Raw genomic sequence first — 9,208 nt, 5'->3', positions numbered from 1 at the left:
GGACAAGATCCGAGGAGAAAAGGTTAAGAAAAGAAGAATAAAAAACTTACGAATCTCAAGTTGTGCAAATTTTCACAGTTTTCTGCGGGTAAAGTATGTTTACTGATGTTTTGATGGGATTAGTCCCTGATGAATTAAATGAAGGCGCAGGTTCCCGAAGCGTCATGGTGTGCGGAAAGTGGCCTCGAAATTATATTTGTCTCGCCCAAATTTTCGTGAAATAACGAGGACCGTTGGATGCCCATCTCACCGTTGAACGTGGGGGACAAGGTGTAACTTATAGTAATAAATGCGCGCGTTTTTTAAAATAAAACCGCCAAGTGGCGTCTTCTGGAACGCGAAACGATTTCCACACGTGCAATCATTCACAAAAGTATGCAGAGTTAGTTCTCATCGGATCAAAACCCTATTTTTCTCCTCGGATGTTGAAAATTAGAGTTTTGAGGGGCTATTGTGGGGAGTGAAACGACCCCGGTGGGTATATGGGCCTTTGGGCCATGCTAAGGAGGGCCGACCTGCTCCTAGGTTAAGATTTTGTTAGTACTACGGGTCGGCCCATACGCCGAGGATCCGAGGATTCATCCGAGGGGTGATTTGCTCCTCGGACGGATATGGGAGAACCAGGGACTTCATTATAAAGGTTAAGGGACGACTCGGTGAATACCAATGGTTAAAAGGGGTGAATCCTTGAATGTCCTAGAAGCACCGATATTTGAGAAATACCAAAGATAAAGGCTTCCACTTCCACATTAAAGACTCTGCACCTACCTCCCTAGCCGCATTAATGGGGAAGTGACCCCTGAACAGTGGAAAGGAAACTTCTGGTCACTATCCAGAGGCACTAAGGAGAAAAATATCTAGGGGGAAGGGGGTGAGAACAACACGTGGGAAAAGTATCAGAAAGAGAAGTATTTAAAGGGGAATTTAGAACAATAGAGGGAGATCTTCTTTTGGGAACAGAAAAAAGAAAGAAAAGAGAAATAATAGAAAAGGAATTCTCGGCTTACGTCCGAGGAGGTTTATTTGCAATAATTGTTTGTTGTTAATAAGTGTTTTTAGCTTTGGAATTGTTATCAAATCCTCAATACTTCTAACCTGGGTTTCAAGCCCACACTCTAGAAATTTATATTGTTGAAGGCTCATTGGGCCTGAGCCCGTAGTTGTTCTTGGGTTCAGGTGCAATTGTGCACCTACAAGTACCATGTAAATTATTATTATTATTATTATTATTATTATTATTATTATTATTATTATTTATAAGTTTAATTACTTGGTAAAAATAGAAATTTTATACTCTAAATTTGACCAAAATTTATTTAGTAATTTAATTTTACTTTTATTCAATTGAGTTCTTTGAATTTTAAGTTCATTTAATTTAATTTTTAATTTATAAGAAACTTCATTCAATTAAGATATCTCCATAAAATTTCCTTAAATGTTGCCGCTAAGTGTCCAAATATTTATTTATTTTTTTCAAAAATTTTTAATTAAAAAATCCAATTAATTATTGAAAAAATTAATGGAAGTTGACGGAAAGACCTTAATTGAATAAACTTGAAACTTAGAAAATTCAATTGAACAAAAATAAAATTTGAGGACTGAAATGAATTTTGATCAAACTTAGATGGTGCACTTTGCATTTTTACCTTTTTATCTAAACTATTATCTAAGAGGCTTCTCTTGTTTGGACCGGATTTTTTTTGTTCAAAATACCATTATTTCCCTAAGTTTAAGTAGAGACAGAACTAAAAGACAACAAAGTAAAAATACATCTATAACTCCTACTAAAACATTGCCTACAAAATAGGATTACTCTCCTACTAATCCACTTATTTAGAAACAAACTTTACGTTTAAACTTTTCTCTTTCTTTATATTTTTAATTGGCTGAAAATATTTCTCTTTTTTTTAACCCACGTTAAAAAGTTTATTTTATTTTATTTTAGAAACCCACATTAAAAATTTTAAATTTTTTTTGGGTAAAATTTAATAATTTGCATCAATTATAATTTGAGATTACTACGCGTGTGTTTGGATAACTTGGCGTTTGCGTTTTGATGAAAAATTTCTGCGTTTTTTTTTTTTTTTTTTTTTCTTCTGCTGATGCACGGGTCAGGGGGGACAGCGGCTACTGTTCATGCACTGTGCATGAACAGTAGCCCGCTTTTGCTAACTTTTCAGCACATTTGTGGGTCCCGTGTACTGTTCACGGGACCCACAAACTTCACTTTTCAGATTTTTTAAAATTAAAAATGGGACTCACGGCACTATTCACACATTTAAAAATTATTTTAGTACAGTATTTTCAGTTTTCAGTTTTCAGTTTTCAGTTTTCAGCAATAAGCTGTATCCAAACGGACCCTACATTTTTCAATTACAAAAAAAACTTAGAGGTGCGATGAGTGTTATGCATTTGTACCAAATATTAAAATTAAAATTAATATAAATTATTAAATTTTATCCAAAAAATAGAAACGATTTTGAGTACGAGCGATCACGTGCTAGTTTTATTTTATTAATCTGCATAAACAACTCGTTGAAAAACTCTTAGTGGACTGGCAGTTCTAAATTTTATAAAATCTGGGTTTGGTCCCGATCCTAGATTTCACAAAAAATAGACTAGATTGGATTGAAATGACCTAATGGACTGGACTGGCCTAATGGACCGAATAGATTGGACTGGACCGAACAATACGTATAAAACCTCAATTGCTATGCAACATTCTAATGTTTCCCAACTAAATACTTCACAGTTCTAGAACAGGTCCATAGTAGCTTGGATAATGACAACAAGAACTTTGCATTGCACGCTAGGAAATGTCTTTAAAAATATTGATGGTCCATAACTCCATATGGTTCCGAAGTAGATGTATATCCATAGAGACGAGTTGCCCAAATAATTGGGGTTTCCCTTTTTGAGTTTGTTGGACCTTGCTAGTTATTATAGAAGATTTATAAATGGATTTTCCAGCATTGCAACTCCTTTAATAGAGTTAACTCAGAAGAATGTTAAATTCTTGTGGAAAAAAGAGTGTGAGAAAAGTTTCTAATAGCTCTGATTTACTGTGGGAGTAATTTTTAATGAAATTATTATGAAAATTCTTAATGTTGGTATTTGGAATGAATTGTTTAGATTGAATTGTCAAAAAGGAAAAATTTACAAGTATTTTTGAGATATATTTCTCATGCTTTGGACCCTTTTAAGTTTGGGGTGTGACAGTTGTCCTTTTACTACACGGTCTGTTTAAGTTTCTATCTCAAGTAAATCAAAGTCTAATCACATTTTTAGCACATACTTATATGATGCACTTCTACATCTACATGCAAAAGCCATAATGTGGTACTGAAAAACAGTGAAAGAAAAAGAACTGATTGCAAAAGAATATTATGTACATTTTTTTTTTTTTTTGAGAAGAAGAATATTATGAACTGAGTTCATTATGTTATCAAAATAATCAAGTGAAAATCAAGTGAAGCATATGTAACTCAGAAGTATAACATCTTATCCAATGATGCTACTATATTCTTTTACAAAAAATTATTTTTTTAAAAAAGAGATTACAAAAAGCGTGAGCGGCAGGATTCGAACCTGCGCGGGCAGAGCCCACATGATTTCTAGTCATGCCCGATAACCACTCCGGCACGCCCACCAGATGGAGGTAGAGGTGTTAAGTTATTTGTAATGTATAGTATTTAGGCAGCATAAGATTACATAGGTTTTGCTACATTAAATATTAATAGATCATTTAACAAAAACAACTTAGGATCTACAAGTGTTAAAAGAACCTACTTGCATATTTGTTTTACTTTGTCATTGTTATTGAAAATGGCATAATGTATTTTTATTTTTCAAATGGGTCTTATTGCTTCCTTCTAATGTATTTTGTGGTGTAGCTAGCAACCCTCATATATTTTACCAACAAATTAATTCGGGAAAAAAAATCCTGCATCCAAAGGAATAATTTAGAGAGAAGAAATATGCAAATATACCTTGCCTTAATTGACCTTTAAAAAAAAACCCCCTCAAAAGATTGACCCAGTGATTCTAAGACCTCATGAGATTCATACATTCAAAATCTCCAAGCAATAGTTTGGAACCATCTTTAAAGGATTCTTCCTTATAAATTAAAATACATAGTATATAAATATACATATTAAAAAATACATTCCAAGCATTACATAGGGATGATAATAAGAGGTGCTATAATGGATCTACCATGCATTTGTGTGGAAAAACAAAGGCGAGAGGAATTTTTAGAACAAATTGAGCAAAGAATAGAAAGAAATACGAGAACATAAAAGAAATTGAAAAATGCCTTCTTAGTTCTTTCGTGTTGTTGATATTTTTTTTTAGAAAGTCGTGTTATTGATTTTGGTGACCAAGTTTTGTGGTAGTCCTTAGGCTTATTTGTTTATTTAGATAGATATGGTAGAATTTAAACTTATGATATCCACTTTATAATAATTGTTTGATTATCAAGCTAAAACACCAATTAATTTTTGGAATTAATAGAAATATAGAATTTAAATTTCATATCTCTTATTTAATAACGAGAGACTTTATCAGTTGAACTAATTAGAACTGTTTTTCACATGTTTTTCACATACACAAAAATGTGAGTAAAAAAAAGAGACTAAATTCAATCTCAATACGCCAGATGGCCTTAGCAACACAAACTCAAATGCAGAGTCTTCTACAGCCTTTACTCCAACCAGCAGCAGCCCATCCGGCCATCTTCATCGACGGCGAGTTCTTGGGTCTCATTGAGACCATCATGGCCATGAGGGTCAATAAAGGGTGGTAAAGTCAGGCTATTGTGTGAATGTTTGTTATTGGGTTTGTTTCACAAAAAATTATTTTCAATTCTTCACAAGAGGTATGGGATTAAAGGGTTCTTGGTAGGATGGTCAGAGTGTGTTGCATTTGCATGGAAATTGGTATCAATGAAGCTTTCTAATCTTAGATTTGACTTTTGCGTTCTTGTCAGGCCATGATGGAATTGATATGACCCAAGAACTCGCCGTTGATGAAGATGGTTGGATGGGCTGCTGCTGGTTGGAGCAAAGGCCATAGAAGACTGTCTGGATTTGACTCATTTGAGTTTGCGTTGCTAAGTTTTGATTTTCTGATAGGTATAAGTGAGGATTGATTGTGTGTGACTGTGTGGCATACCCTATTTAATTACTTGTAATTTTATTGTGAAATAATGATGTGACATATTGAAATTGGAGGTATAAAATAAAAGTTTTACACTGCGTCCTTATTGAATTTAACCTCTTAAAAAAAAGGTTAAATTCGAATTTACTATCTAGGTTTTTTTGTTGCTGTTGAGAAACAAAAACACACATACAAGGAAGAGGGAAAAGAGTTCTAACACAACGGCACATCATATAAGTTGGAATTTACTAGCGTTAAATACAACTTTTATGCATTTTTCTATCTTATCCAATGTTTTATGATTCTATTACTTAAGTGATGATGTGGCATTATAATTATTTTGTTTTCTCTTTTTACTTATATTAATCTGGGAAGAAGGATTCAAATCCAAGTTCTATAAAAAAAAAAAGAATAAAAAGAAAATCTCAGCACATAAAACTCTGTAAACTGTTTGATATCAACAATGAGGTCTGGAATCCAACAATTCACAATTTAGTAAGTATTAATTAAGAAAATAGGGATACTATATAGACTGGAAGAAAATGATAGCAGAAGTGTTCTACAACTAGCACCAACAAAATGTAGACATGAAGTGGACACATATGAAATGGACCAAATGGACAGAGTAGGATCAAATGGGAATAACGTGGACCGAAATGGACTAAAAAGGACCGAATAGAACAAAGTGCACAATGTGGACCAAAAAGGATTTAATGGGACTGAAGTAGACAGAATGGAAGGAATAGGACCAATGTGGACCAAATAGAACTGAAGTGGACAGAACGGAATGGACCAAAGAGGATAGAATGGACCGAATGGGACCTTCAAATATTTATTCTTTTTATTGCATTTTAGGGCTCATATTTCTAATTTTTAATGTCTATTTTATTTGTATTGTTTTACTTAAAACTAAAGAGTTTAGCTCAAATATAATAAAATTTCATACTTTTCTACCCAAAAGTTAAGAAAACAAAATGAATTTTTGAGCTAAACTTAAAAAGGCAACTTATAAAAAGAATAAATTAAGGCTCAATTAGTCTAAAATGGATTGAAGAGGACCAAAACTGAGCAAGTGGACCAAATTGGATCGAATGAGACTGAAGTAGACCTAATTAGACCGAATAGACATTGTTTATTTGTTTTAGGGAGAAAAAATTATCTTCAACTTAGAGAAAAAATTATACATTATATTACAATTACAAAATAATTATTTATTCCCACATATTGCATGGATCTGTAATTAGTAGAAATAAACATGGAAACATAAAAGAAATTGAAACGTGTCCTCTTTAGTTCTTTTGTGTTGTTGATTTTGGGGGCGAAGTTTTATGGTAATCCTTAGGGTTATTTATTTATTTTGATTGATATGGTAAAATTTAAACCTAGGGTGCGGCTTTTGTCCAGTGCCTCCAGTGCACTAGACCCGTTGGGACATGACACGTGTCCATTTTCGAACATGTGTCATGATTGCAGTGGGTCCAGTGTCATAGGACACTAGACAGAAGCCGCACCCTTAAACCTATGACATCCACTTTATAATGATTGCTCTTATCATCATGTTAAAACACAGTTAGTTTTTGGAATAAACCAAGTTTGAACATCATATTTCTTATTCGATAATAAGAGATTTTATTAGTTGAAACAACTGGAACCATTTCCCATACACACATAAATGTGAGTAAAAAGAAAAGGTGAAACTGGAATCTACCATCTAGCATTAAATACAACTTTTATGCATTTTTTCTATCTTATTCAATGTTTTATGATTATATTACTAAAGTGATGATGTGGCATAATATTTATTTATTATTTATTTTTTGTTTATATTAATTATGGAAGAAGGATTCAAATCAAAGTTCCATAAAAAAGTTAGACAATATTTTTGAATTACAAGGCTCTTGACAATATTTGATTGTATATTTTAAAAGAGAAATGGGGATTTAAAGAACTACACCATATAAAACTCCTAAAAAACTTCTATTCTTGACGCGATGCTTTCTTGGAACTAATCAATCTTATTCCTACTAGGTAAAAGGGCATGCTTTTTTATAGCTATAAAAGTGAAAGAGTAGAGATCTAGGTACTGTAAAGTTAAATCGTTCGAACTTGGAAGTATTGTAATTTGTAAACGATCTGTTGCATTATTGGTGACCAATAAGCATCCTCTGATACACAAAAGGCAAACCTCTTGAGAAATTTATGCTTATTGTCTTCCAAATCCAATGGTTGTGTCACATTGTGAGATGATAGATCCTTTAACGATATTGCAGCATGCAATGCCAACACTCTTTTTTTTTTTTCTTTTGTCAAGTAGTAGCGATATTGATAGGTCAAGAAATCACCATTGTTCCCTCCACTTCAATGAAATTGCAAATATGTAAGATTAATGTTCACTATTTTTTTCCCCAGCTATATAAACAATAATTTATTGAAAAAGAAAAAGAGAGAAACACAGAGGATTACATTATATTATAAACCAAAAGAAGCATATGGCCCAAACTATCTTTCCCCTCTAGCTTGAGAATTCAAACAGGCAAGGTACATAGAGCAATGGGCCATTCTGCACAGAGAGACAAAGTCACAAAGCCCATCTGACTATGCACATTATGAGCTATAAAAAAATGAATAAGAAGAAAATACAAGGCACACAAAGCTCTTTGAGTAAACTATTTGATATCAACTGTTAAATATATTATTAGCAACACGATGTGTTATGCCATGTTGTATATGCTAGAGTGGATGCAGAAGGGGAAGCATAGAATAGGAACACCGAGAACACAAGGGTTACGTGGTTCGGCCTACATCCATGGAGAAATCTCTTAAGTGCTACATCTTTATTGTGTAAGAGTGTAGTATAATAACCTGTGTTATAATGAACCCTAACATGAGTATATATAGGTGACTAAACCCTAGACTACTAGTACAAGCAATAGTGGGCTTGGACTTATTACATAATATGTTTAATATATCTCTAACACCCTCCCTTAAACTCAAGGCGGAAGCTCGATGAAGGCTTGAGATTAGATAAGCATGAGAAGATCCCTTGGAGATGCCTTGCAGAATGCCTTTGAAGAAACCGCAATGAAGAATGTGCCAATTGACTAATTTTGGAGTTTCAAATGAAGAAATAGAGTCCAAAATTGGAATCTACGCGAAAAACTGAGCAAGATAGGCTCTTTTAGAAATTTTGACTTTTGGTTAAAGGTCAACGCAAAAAGTCAAAGTCAACAGATACATTGTTCGAGTTGTTTCGGGTTTTCGGGTCGGGTCATGGATTGCGTAGCAGAGCCGCTGACGTCATCTTATGACGTGTCGTTGACATGAACTAGGGCTTGCGTGGTTGATGACGTGGAGTGATGACATCATCCAGTGACATTAAATGGCATCAGCAGGAGTTCTTTGGCGCATGGCTGGAGCGTGTGATGACCACTAGCGCGTGAAGTAGAAGCTAGAAAACCAAGAGGCACATGGAGGTGCGTGCTTTAGTGGTTGAAAGCCAAATTTCTTCTGTAGGCAAATTGGCAGTCGACATGGCTGATAAGGCGACGCGTGTGGCTGATGGATGAGCTACAAATGAGGAAATTGTGGCGGTGCGTGGGGAGGTTCTGGAGCTGTTAACCGCACGTGGTGGCATGTGATGCTGCCGCTGGGGGCCAAGTTCCTGGCTTTTGGTCACGGGAGGTCGTGGAGTACGTCTGTGGTGTTGGTTTCATTAGGTGAAGCTTGGATTTGCATAGATCTGATAAGTTAAGTCATGGTTTGGTTGGTTGTGGATTTTGACACTGCACAGAGCCATGGTGGCTACGAGATGCTGTGGAGTCTAGATCCAATAGGAAATCATGTGTGATTTTAGATGGTGGTGTGCACGTGATAATCTTCTTTACTTGCTGGAGACGTTTGTTTGATGCCAATAACGAATTTTGGCTTTGATACCATGTTAAAAATACATTATTAGCAACACGATATGTTATACCATGTTGTATATGCTAGAGTGGATGCGGAAGGGGAAGCATAGAATAGGAACACCGAGAACATAAGGATTACGTGGTTC

At 34.6% G+C, this 9,208-nt stretch overlaps 1 non-coding gene across 1 annotated transcript; it reads right to left on the bottom strand.

Annotated features, from left to right (window-relative positions):
* Positions 1-3,567: 3,567 nt before the first annotated feature.
* On the bottom strand, positions 3,568-3,649 carry TRNAS-AGA (transfer RNA serine (anticodon AGA)). Its single transcript has one exon. It is a non-coding gene; the product is annotated as a tRNA-Ser (tRNA).
* Positions 3,650-9,208: the final 5,559 nt, after the last annotated feature.

This window comes from Castanea sativa, chromosome 9 (assembly GCF_040712315.1).
Source record: "Castanea sativa cultivar Marrone di Chiusa Pesio chromosome 9, ASM4071231v1".
NCBI lineage: Eukaryota > Viridiplantae > Streptophyta > Magnoliopsida > Fagales > Fagaceae > Castanea > Castanea sativa.
This window is presented reverse-complemented; position numbering and strand designations above follow the sequence as displayed.